This window comes from Neomonachus schauinslandi, chromosome 1 (genome assembly GCF_002201575.2).
Source record: "Neomonachus schauinslandi chromosome 1, ASM220157v2, whole genome shotgun sequence".
Taxonomy (NCBI): domain Eukaryota; kingdom Metazoa; phylum Chordata; class Mammalia; order Carnivora; family Phocidae; genus Neomonachus; species Neomonachus schauinslandi.
The window spans coordinates 49379486-49392738 of NC_058403.1; positions in this window are offsets into that span (position 1 = coordinate 49379486).

The window sequence follows — 13253 nt, forward strand, 5'->3', positions numbered from 1 at the left end:
CTATCTTATGTTTTCCATGTCATAGGGCTGGACTAGTTGATGAAGTGAGTGTGGAGGATGCTGTAGAAGATATCGACAACATTTAACTTCCATTCTGGACTCTCCCTCTCTTTACATAACCCCCACAATGAATGTTATTAGAGTCAATAAACGATAACAAAAAGTTATATGTTATGAAATCTCTCTTATTTAAAATTATGTCTCTTCATCTCTTGAGGGATTACCTTATCCTAGGTTCAGATGATATTAATTTAAACATTGAATATGTCAAGTGTTTTCCAATTACAGACATCACTCTCTATACTTTCTATCCCTGAATATCAGATGAAAAAGTGAAAGTATTTACGAGAGAGAATGATCTCTTTTTTTATTTGCTTGACTGTTGATAGTCTACTCGCCTCCCTTCACATTTTACTATACTGCTAGGAATCACACAGGGCATACATATTGCTAATTAATATTATTTTAAAATCATTAGCTAAAGGGCACCTGGGTGGCTTAGTCAGTTAAGTGTCTGCCTTCAGCTCAGGTCATAATCCCAGGGTCATGGGATCGAGTCCCACATCGGGCTCCCTGCTCAGCTGAAAGCCTGCTTTTCCCTCTCCCTCCACTCCTCTCCCTGCTTGTGCTCTCTCTCTCTCTGTTGCATTCTCTCAAATAAATGAACCAAATCTTTTAAAAAAATCATTAGCTAAATAGAAATTAAATAAGAATTAGAGATGTCACTGTATCTAATGTAGTAGGTGCTGTGGTATACTGTCCAAAACTCCCTGCTTTGGGCCCTTGGTACCAACTTCCCCATCAGCCCACAAATTTTTGTAGGGTAGTTCTATTTTCAACTTTTTGAGGAACCTCCATACTGCTTTCCAGAGTTGCTGCATCAGTTTGCATTCCCAATAATAGTGCAAGAGGGTTCCCCTTTCTCCACATCCTTGCACACATCTGTTGTTTCCTGAGTTGTTAATTTTAGCCATTCTGACCAGTATGAGGTGGTATCTTATTGTGGTTTTGATTTGTATTTCCCTGATGCCGAGCATTTTTTCATGTGTCTGTTGGCCATTTGTATGTCTTCTTTGTAGAAATGTCTGTTCATGTCTTCTGCCCATTTTTTAAAAAGATTTTATTTATTTATTTGACAGAGAGAGAGGGAACACAAGCAGGGGGAGAGGGAGAGGGAGAAGCAGGCTTCCCTCTGAGCAGGGAGCCTGATGTGGGGCTTGACCCCAGGACCCCAGGATCATGACCTGAGCCAAAGGTAGACGCTTAATGACTGAGCCACCCAGGTGTCCCTTCTGCCCATTTTTTGAAGGAATGGGAGAAGATATTTGCAAATGTCTTATCAGATAAAGGACTAGTATCCAAAATCTATAAAGAACTTATCAAATTCAACATCTAAAAAACACAGTTGAATCGTTTTTTCAGGAATTGACCTCAACTAGAAGTCAGTGACTGCATTCAATGCCTAATTGACCTGAGGGTAAATCCCAACCATACAGACATCTCTGAAGGCCATCCAGCTTGATAGCTTCCCATGGGCTATCAACTGCACTGCAGTTCAACTTCTCCTTTATCCCAATGTGATTTCCTCTACCACTTACAGTATTGTTCCTGAGGATAATCCTCAATAAACTCTGCACCCAAATCCATATCTCAGAGGCTGTTTCTTGGTAACTTGACCTATGACACCTCTGTGTTCCTTAATAGCTGCAATGCTTTTCATTATTAGCATTGTTTTCCATATGTGACTAAGGATTTCTTCACTCAGTGGGAAGACTTGATTTTAAACACTTAACTGGAAATTTTTAAAATTATCTTCTAAAAGCTTATTGAATACATAACTCTGCATATATATTATGTATTGATAAGGATTCTTTTGACTGCAAATAACTAAGACATGACCTAAAATAACTTAAATTGGAAAATGTTTTATAAAGAGAATTGGAATAGAACTAAGTCTGGAACAATGGTTTTGAGGAGTTAAAAATTGCCATGCCTTTCTTTCAGTCTTTACCAATTCTGTGAGACTGCTTCTATTTCCACTCACTGAATTTTTCTTGAAGCTGTATGGAAAACATGGTTGCCAATAGCTCCCAATAGAAATTTAACAGTCTATTCACTCAGAAGAGCGATGGACTTTTCCTTTTAGATTACATATACAAATATCACAGAAAAGGACTCATTTCCTTGAATGAGTCAGATTCTCTCCCTCCGAGAGCAATAAGCATTGGTCAGGCTTAGCAACATATTTTATTCACATGATAGCTCTAATAATTATGTAGATAGTATGTGGGGCAAGAGTAATCTCAGATTAAGACAGAGGTGGATAGGACAATACACAAATTAAATAACATATTAAAGCATGGTGTATGCCTTAAAGTGAAAAAGAAAAGAAAGGAAAAGAATTTCTTAGTTTGTAAAACTCATCAAGAAAAACCCATACCAACAGGCAGAAGATTGTAACACTGATTACTTTGTCCTCATAAGCTAGATAAGGGCAAAAGGCAGTCAGAGCCACAGCTGAATTTCTCAGTGACCTCATCTTCCATCCTAAACAGAAGCCCTTATTACCACCACCATACCTTAAAATCCATATTTCACTCTCTAATTCTAGGAGAAAGATCTTACCAATTGTCCTTTCCTGGGCTTGTGAAACAATAAAGAATAACACATGCCTATGAGTTCCCCCAAAGTCAGGAGGATGTTGACTTTTATGTCATTCTTAACTGTGATAAATGGATGAAACCACATCGGAGTGGTGGTTAGTAGGAAAATACTATGTTGCAATAGTAACAGCCATTGGATAATTGCACTCCTTGTTGACTATGCCTATACTGTACTCATGGGAGAAGATTGCTTTTCTTGCCCCTCTGCCACTCCTAAATATTGCAGCTTGGCAGTCTCCCTTTTAGGCTTTCCCTCAAACAACCTGGGCCACGTAAAAATATCATCCTGGCATGTATTGAATGGAGCACTGGGTGTTATACACAAACAATGAATCATGGAACACTATATTAAAAACTAAAGATGTACTGTATGGTGACTAACATAACATAATATAAATAAATAAATAAATAAATAAATAAATAAATAAAAATAAGAATAAGAATAGAAATATCATCCTGCATTTGTACTTCTCTTTGAAAACCATCCAAATCAAATTCAGCAAAAAATTAGTATAAAGAAATCATCAATTAGTCAAAAGGCAAATTGTGAAACACACTGTAGGAATTTGATAAATCACTAAATATATGGTATATGAAATCACTAAATTCATATATGAACACTACTAGACAAAATGGATATTAATTTTAATATCAGCATTACTTCACATATGGTCCTAAAATTCATGTGAGTGTATATATGAATATATACATATATACTCTATTAAATACTCTACTATAATAAAGCCTATATATATACTCTCTTTATATATATGTATATAATTGTATATATTTATTTAATTTTTATTTCTTAAATTTATTTATATTTATATTTCTGCTTTATATATGTGTGTGTGTGTGTATATATGTATATGTATATATGTATACACACACACATATATAATTGTTTTAATCAAGTAGACTCAGGGTCAAGAATACATTCTCATAAAATCAGAATAAAGTCATGCTCTCTTGCTAATTTCAAACCTAAAAGTGGCTTGTGTTTGAGATACTGAGCATGTATAGACCTACAAAATGCTCAAAATCAAGACTACTTAGATTAGGGAAACGATAGGATCCCCCTCCCCAGATTTAGACAAAGTATTTGGTGAAGCATTGGCATTTAACTATCTTTTGTACAGCTTCACCAAGTGAACTTATTTTCCATGCACATTTTCTGTGATAGGCTGAAAGTTTATATGTTCAATTTCTTAGTAGAAAGAGGTATTTACAAAGAAATCAATAAGCTGTACATGTGGGAAAAATAAAATACTACAATAGTAATTACAAAGAAGAATAATCCATTATCCACTCTCTGTCATTAATATGCATCTTCTTTTAAGAGGTATTCTGGTGGTAATATTCATATTTCTATATAGCATTTAATAACTTTATACAGATTCTGTTAACCATAATGGAAGATGAAGATTTAACTCACATGGCTCTCTCCCACTTTTTTCTATCTCATTCTAATTAAAAGAAAAAGAAACTCACTAAATTGTTGTTGTAAATGGGAAACATGCTAATAATTATAAGGAATTTATGCAGAAAAAAAATGAAAAATAATCCACTCTGACCCTAATAATATATCCATCTATATATCTTTTCTATATTTGGTAAGAGGTGGATAGTGAAAGAAGGAAAGGAAAGATATAAAGATGTGATCATAGAAAAATATCATAATGCCATACCTCTTAAAACTTAAAAAAAAAGACTTTAAGTTAGAAAAAAGAAAAAAAAAACTCATGTTAAAAGGATTACTATACTAAAGATAACTGTAAGTTCATCTTAAAGGATATATGTTACTTCCTAAAACATCTTTTTATTAAAGAAAATAATAATAGTAATTTTAAAAAACAACATGGATTGCCTAATTTATTGGCATATAGTTGATCATAATACGTTCTTATGATTTTACTTATTTGGGGCCTTTCTCTTTTCTTTTTGATAAGTCTGGCCAGGGGTTTATCAATCTTATTAATTTTTTCAAAGAACCAGCTCCTAGTTTCATTGATCTATTCTACTGTTCTTTTGGTTTCTATTTCATTGATTTCTGCTCTAATCGTTATTATTTCTCTTCTCTTGCTGGGTTTAGGCTTTATTTCCTATTCTTTCTTCAGCTCCTTTAGGTGTAAGGTTGGGTTGTGTATTTGAGACCTTTCTTGTTTCTTGAGAAAGGCTTATAGTGCTATATACTTCCCTCTTAGGACAGCCTTTACTGCATCCCAAAGATTTTGAACAGTTGTGTTTTCATTTTCATTTGTTTCCATGATTTTTAAAAATTCTTTAATTTCCTGGTTGACCCATTCATTTTTCAGTAAGATGCTCTTTAGCCTCAAGTATTTGAATTCTTTCCAAATATCCTCTTGTTATTGAGTTCCAGCTTCAAAGCATTGTGGTCTAAAAATATGCAGGGAATGATACCAATCTTTTGGTCCCAGTTGAGACCTGATTTGTGACCCAGTATGTGATCTATACTGGAGAATGTTCCATGGGCACTTGAAAAGAATGTGTATTCTCCTGTTTTAGGACAGAATGTTCTGAATATATCTGTGAAGTCCATCTGGTCCAGTGTGTCAGTCAAAGCCCTTATTTCCTTGTTGATCTTCTGCTTAGATGGTCTGTATATTGTAGTGAGGGGGGTGTTAAAGTCCCCTACTATTATTGTATTATTGTCAATGTGTTTCTTTGATTTTGTTATTAATTGGCTTATATAATTGGCTGCTCCCATGTTAGGGGCATAGGTATTTACAATTGTTAGATCTTTTTGTTGGATAGACCCTTTAATTATGATACAGTATCCTTCCTCATCTCTTATTATAGTCTTTGGTTTAAAATCTAATTTGTCTGTTACAAGGATTGCCACCCCAGGTTTCTTTTGATGTCCATTAGCATGATGAATAGTTTTCACTCCCTCACTTTAAATCTGGAGGTGTCTTTGGGTCTAAAATGAGTCTCTTGCAGATAGCATATGGATGGGTCTTGCTTTTTTTTATTATTATTACGTTATGTTAATCACCATACAATACATCATTAGTTTTTGATGTAGTGTTCCATGATTCATTGTTTGCGTATAACACCCAGTGCTCCATGCAGAACGTGCCCTCTTTAATACCCATCACCAGGCTAACCCATCCCCCCAGCCCCCTCCCCTCTAGAACCCTCAGTTTTTTCTCAGAGTCCATAGTCTCTCATGGTTCATCTCCCCTTCCGATTTCCACCCCCTTCATTCTTCCCTTCCTGCAGGAAGGGTCTTGCTTTTTTATCGAGTCTGATACCCTGTGTTTTTTGATTGGGGCATTTAGCCCATTTACATTCAGGATAACTATTGAAAGATATCAGTTTAGTGACATTGTATTACTTGTAAAGTGACTATTACTTTATATTGTCTCTGTTCCTGATTGGTCTATGTTACTTTTGAGCTCTCTCTTTGCTTAGAGGATCCCTTTAATATTCCCTATTAATATTTAATAATAAAATATTTAAGATTTCTGGTTTGGTGATCACAAATTCTTTAGTTTCTATTTGTCCTGGAAGCTTTTTATCACTCCTTCTATTTTTAATGACATCCTAGCTGGATAAAATATTCTTGGCTGCATGTTTTTCTCATTTAGCATATATTCTCTTGAATATATCATGCCAGTCCTTTCTGGCCTGTCAGGTCTCTGTGGATAGGTCTGCTGCCAATCTAATTTTCTACCCTTGTAGGTTACAGACCTCTTGTCTCGAGCCGCTTTCAGGATTTTCTCTCTGTCTCTGAGATCTGTAAGTTTCACTATTATATGTCAGGGTCTTGACCTATTTTTGTTAATTTTGAGGGGGGGTTAGGCAATCTGGAAGAAATGGTTGCATTCCCAGAGATGTACAAACTACCAAAACTGAAACAGGAAGAAATAGAAAACCTGAACAGACCCTTAACAAGCAAGGAAATTGAAGGAGTAATCAAAAATCTCCCAATGAACAAGAGCCCAAGGTCAGATGGCTTCCCAGGGGAATTCTACCAAACATTTAGAAGAATTAATACCTATTCTTCTGAAGCTGTTTCAAAAAATAGAAATGAAAGGAAAACTTCCAAACCCTTTCTATAAGGATAGCATTACCTTGACCCCAAAACCAGACAAAGACCCCACCAAAAAGGAGAATTACAGACCAATATCCCTGATGAACATGGATGCAAAAACTCTCACCAAAATACTAGCCAATAGGATCCAACAGTACATTAGAAGGATTATTCACCACAACCAAGTGGGATTTATTCTATTATTTATTTATTTATTTATTTATTTATTTATTTATTTATTTATTTATTTATGCCTTTCTTTAGCTTATGATATATTGAGAGATAATATAATTTCATTTAATAGTAAGTACTATTAAAGAAAATAAGGTGAAGTTTATTATCTTATACTAGTAAGAAAAAGACCTTTTTAAAGAGTTGACATTTGAACTGAAATAAAATTAAGTGAGGAAGTAAACCATAAGAGAAGATGGTTTTGTGCTAGAAGAAGATGGTTCCAGGCATATGGAACAGCAAGTACAGTGCCTTAGGAAAGAAATAAATTTGGGATGCCTGGGTGGCTCAGTTGGTTCGGCATCTGCCTTGGCTCAGATCATGATCCCAGGGTCCTGGGATCGAGTCCCATGTCAGGCTCCCTGCCCACTGGGGAGCCTGCTTCTCCCTCTCCTCCCTGCTTGTGCTCTCTCTCACTATCTCTGTCTCTCTCTCTCTCTCAAATAAAATCCTAAAAAAAAAAAAAAGAAAGAAATTTGGTATGTTTTTCAATCCTTATACACCAGTGTGCTGGCTTACAGGAATAGGGGTTTCTTATTCATATGTTATCCATGCATCACAGGTTAGGTGTACCTCTGCTCATTGCTCTTTTAATTCTAGAACTGAGGTTAAGTTAGAAGCCTCTACGTAAGCATCATTGGTTAACATGGCAGGAAAAAAAAATGATAAGATTGAACATGAAGTACATGTTGGTTCTTAAATCTCAGAATGATATACATTGGTCCTGTTGACATTTCCCATGAATATGTTGTAAATTATTTTATGAGGAGGCAAAAAATAACATAATTTAATCCAAGGACACTGAGGAACAAACCATGAGAAGGTCAGAATGTACCAGGAGCAGAATGGTATCTATAGACTTGTAGCTCATGGTAAGAGATTTGGATGCTATTCTAGAGTATGATGGGAATCTGGAGTATGTTGAGTAGAAGGTTAAAAGATTCCTTAGTTGCTGTGTTGAAATATACTCCTTAAAAGACCAGTATGAAAGAAGGGAAACCAGTTAGGAAACTAGGAAATGAAGAAAATGATGATGGAATTGGCCTAGGGTGATAGTAGTGAAGGTGAGGGAAAATTGTATTCATAATATACTTTAGAGGTGGAGTATCTAGAATATATCTGGGTGATTAGAACAGAAGAAGGATAAATGTTTGATTTTAAAAAAATAAGCTGTTGTGTGGTATCATTTACTTTGGCAGGGGAGACTGAAAATAAGGGGTTGCTAGGAGTTAGTGGAGATATCAATAATTTCTATAGAAATCACATATTAAGTGATTTTAAGTAGAGAATACATTAGGACAGAGGGAAGAGCCCTGAATTCTCCAGTATTTAAAAGTCAAGGAAAGAAGGAGACAGCAAAGGAGAATAGAAATAGCTCCACTGGGATGGAAAGTATTGAGAAGAATTAGTTTCCTGGAATTAGGGTGAAAATACGTACCTAGAAAGAAGAAATGATTATTTCACACCACCTGGCATCAGTGAGGGTTTCCTTAAAGTTAACAGAAGACATTCAGTTTAATTTAAGAAATATATTTAACAGTGAAATAGGTGCATACAAATGATAGGAAAGAAAAACATAAAAATAATCATAGCATTGGAAGGAGTCAGGGGAGTGAAGGGAGAAGAGACTGCTGAAAAGAAATGAAGAGACAGGGAGAAAATGTCTTCCTCTCCTCTCCCACCATTCCGCCAGGACACCCAGCTCCAGCTTGGCCTATTGGCATCAGCAGATAGACAGATCTAACATAAGCCGAGAGCTCAGGACCTTGGACTTTGAGTACTTGCATGACTTTCTGCTGAGGCTTTCCTTAGCCACAGGAACATGTTCTGCCAGGACTATGGATGTGGCATGCTGGCCTGAGTGTTAATAATTCAGGAGGTATCCTCAACCAATCAAATAGAGGGAGGTGGAGAAATATCTCAGGTTTTTCGGCCCACACTTAAATTGAGGTATTTTCTACACAGACTCTCAGAGGATGAAACCCATTCTTTAGCACACTCTCTCTGACCTTCCTTCCTTCCTTATCCCATTTTATGAGATAATTTCCCAAATATACTACTTGCCCCTAAATTTTTGTCACAAAGTTTCCTTTTGTGGAAGTACAAACTAAAACAAAATGAAGATGATAAAAATAAAGCATTATAAATAAAAAGTAAAAATTTAGAAATAAATGTATATGCATTGAACATAGAGATTTAAGACATTCATAATTGGAGTGCCCAAAGAACCAGTACTTCCAAGTATTTAAACTTTTTCGGATCAGAGAATGATTTTTAAAATTTCCAGATTTCAATATTGATGAGAACAGACCATTGACACCTTAAACTTCAAGACTGTAGCAGCCTCCCAAAAAATCTACAGACATATCACTTATTGGTAAAGAGGATAAAATCCTAAATAGAGTATTATTAGACAGAAAAAATATATATACACACACACACATACATATATGGCATCACGGTTCAATAGAAGGAAATCTATTGTAATTAATCACCATTAATAAATATAAGGACTCATATGACCACTTGGTTTATACATTTTGAAAAAATCTGTAAAATTAAACATCATTATGGATAAAAATGCTAACAGAAATAGAAATAGGTTCTTTATTCAACAGAGAACTTCAGAATCAATATGAATGTTCTCTTTTTCATCATTATTACTCCAGGCCACATGGCATAGGATTATTCCTCAATGAAATTTAATACAACCTATAGCTTCAAACAGCATGCCTATCCTTATTTCAAAATTTCTGACCAATTTAGGGACATTCATATTCCTGCTTTGGATTTGAATACCACATTGGGAAAATTATATCAACTTGGCAGAAATGCAATATTGCTTTAATATAAATCTTATTTTCATGAAAATATTTAATAATAAATTTTGCTGAAGCATAACAATATTTCCTCTTCTATTTTTTCCATGACACTGTAAGAAATTCTCATGGATTATGTCACCTACCTTCAAAATCAGTTTCCTTACTTAAAAGACCTAAAAACAAAAAAAAATAATCCTTTATTTAAATCATTGTGTTAATACATGCTATTTTTTTTGTACTTGTTGTTTACTTTTTTAATATCACTTAATTTTTGTGACTGCAAATTTAGAAAAAAACATAGTTGGAGGTTACTAAAAATGCTTTCATGCTCATTTGAGAAAACGGATAGCAAGTTAAAATTCCATACTTATATTTTACCATTTTTCATCTTTGGGATCTGGCACTTACTTATTTATAAAAAATATCTGTTCAGGGGTGCCTGGGTGGCTCAGTCAGTTAAGCATCTGCCTTAGGCTCTGCTCAGGTCTTGATCCATCCAGTTTCCTGCTCAGCGGGGAGCCTGCTTTTCCCTCTCCCTCTGCCCAGCCCCCCAACCCCTCATGCTTATTCTCTCTCTTGGGCTCTCTCTCTCTCAAATAAATAAATATATATATATTTAAAAATCTGTTCAAATAGCATTAGAAGTCTCCATTAAAAAATATTTTAAAGTGGGGCTCCTGGGTGGCTCAGCTGGTTAAGCGGCTGCCTTCGCCTCAGGTCATGATCCCAGGATCCTGCGATGGAGCCCCGCATCGGGCTCCCTGCTCGGCGGGGAGCCTGCTTCTCCCTCTCCCTCTGCCTGTCTCTCTGCCTACTTGTTCTCTCTCTCTCTCTGTCAGATAAATAAGTAAAATCTTTAAAAAAAAATATTTTAAAGTAAAACGCCTTGTTTTCTTCTTGCCAAATCGATTTCATTGGCATTTACTTGTATTATACTCATTTTCCACTGCTATTTAAGGAATTTAAATTCTTACTAAATCAGTTTCCATAATTTTTTTTCTCTAATGTTTAAGTATATTGCACAACAACCACGAACAGGAAATTTTAGCAGGCTAGATCAAGGAAACTTTTACTATGTGAAAATATGTGTGTATATGTACCAGAGGGAAAAATGGGTAGGAAGATTGAAAACTGAAGAAAAAATGAGTCATAAAAATTAAGTGAATATTCCCACATGATAAAAAATCATAGAGAATAGTTTAGTAGTACATAATACTTCCTAAATACTTTAAGACTCTACATATTTGCAAGTAAATATGTAACTGTATTGTTAAAATTTATTTATTATTTTATAGGACATTCACCCATAAATAGTCATATTCATGAATGATCTAACTATGCGGCATCTACTTAAGGAATATTCCATCATGATCTTTTCTAAGAGTTCATTCACTGGTTAGAGTTTTACATTAATGAGAATAATATTTCATCTGTTTTAATTATGAAATTTAATTAACCACTAAATTAGCTATATACAAACCATGCATCACTGTCCAATTACCTATACACAAACCATGCATCCTCACTCAATGTTTCTATCATCCATCCTTTTATTATTTGCTTGTCATCCTAAATTTCTAACCTTATAACCAATGCTCTATTATCATAACCCCCCAAAACTTTCTCTAGTCTAGTATGTTCTCTCTCACCTCCATCTTTCTTTCTCTAGTCCTTCTCGATTTAATACCTTGGAACTTACTTTTTTCTGATTGGAAACTCTTCTCTCTCAAACTACTTTATCTAGCTAACTCCAATTCGTACTTTGTATTGATGTTTAAATATCAGCTCCCTTAACCTTACTAAACTTAAAGCTCCCTATTACACATTCTCAGATTAACTTTTGCTTCAAAACAATTGACAAACTTTACTTAATTTATTACTTTGCTTAATATTTGCATTCTTCCTTAGACTATTAGTGACTATGTCTTAGTGACAGATGAAAGCCAGTGCCAGACACATAGTAGACAATTAATACTTGTTCAGTATTAAAGGAATTAATTGGGATAGGGAGTAAGAGAGTAGAGGGGGAGATGTGGCAGTAAAGACTATGCGTATGAGAATAGATGGAAATACTATATGAAAGGAAAACATAGGACTTAAAATGTGAGGATGAGGGGCACCTGGCTGGCTCAGTCAGTTAAGCAGCCAACTCTTGGTTTCAGCTCAGGTTGTGATCTCCTGGGCCTTGGGATGGAGCCTCCCATTGGTTTCTGCACTCAATGGGGAGTCTGCTTGAAGATTCTCTCCCTATGCCCCTCCCCCCACTCATACTTACTCTTTCTCTCTCTCAAATAAATAAATAAATCTTAAAAAAAAAGAATGTGAGGATCATAGGACAGTGTGGAATGAGGAATGACTCATTATTTGAGGTTTTTACAGATTGTATATATTGGAGTATTATGATTATTAAACTGTTAATTTTCAGTACAAATCATTCACTGTAATCATATAATTGTTAAAAATGGATTAGACTTTAGAAATTTAGTGTAAGTCACTGGCTTGATAAATAAGGATACTAGACCAAACAAAGGAAATAGTTCTCATTTTTAATGGATTTATCAATAAAATAAACACGCATGGATAATGCATTGTTTATATGATACCGATTTTGTCAGCTAAAAACTTTATTTAGAATATATAATTCTGGAATCAAGTGTTGATAGTTTATAATATGAAATAGTGGTAATAGTGTTATAAATATATTAAAGTTTGTATTTCCAAAATAGGCATACTCTTTTTTTATTTATTTATTTTTAAAGATTTTATTTATTTATTTGAGAGAGAGAATGAGAGACAGAGAGCATGAGAGGGAAGAGGGTGAGGGTCAGAGGGAGAAGCAGACCCCCCGCCGAGCAGGGAGCCCGATGTGGGACTCGATCCTGGAACTCCAGGATCATGACCTGAGCCGAAGGCAGTCGCTTAACCAACTGAGCCACCCAGGCGCCCCTCCAAAATAGGCATACTCTTAAGTGGGTCTGCTAAACATAATGTTTTTTTGGTTCTTGAAAATAATTAATAGTTTAATATTTACTGTTCTTGGTTAACATATGAGTTTAATGTAAGTAAATTTTGAATATCACTTGATATACACTTGCATTAATATAATTTTTGCTATTTTTCAGTTTGATAAGTACATTTAAAAATTAATTTCATTTATTCCTAAATCATCAGTGTCTTATATGGACATACTGGTGACTCATTTAACTGCATTTTTTTTTTTTTAATAATGAGGCTTCATTCAGATGCGATGTGAGAGGATTATAGAAATAATGCATATAAAGCACCTACATATCTTGGAAGAAAACCATCCACATAAAAGTACTTGTTACTTTGGTGCTTGTATACTGAAATATATTATGTAAATCTGGGGTCTCAAGACTATAATATGTCTACTGTTTTATTTCTCAGAGGCAGTAACTTTTGTTTTTCATTTTGTTGCAATAATCATAGGACTTTTTTTGATGTTTACAGAAGGTAGGG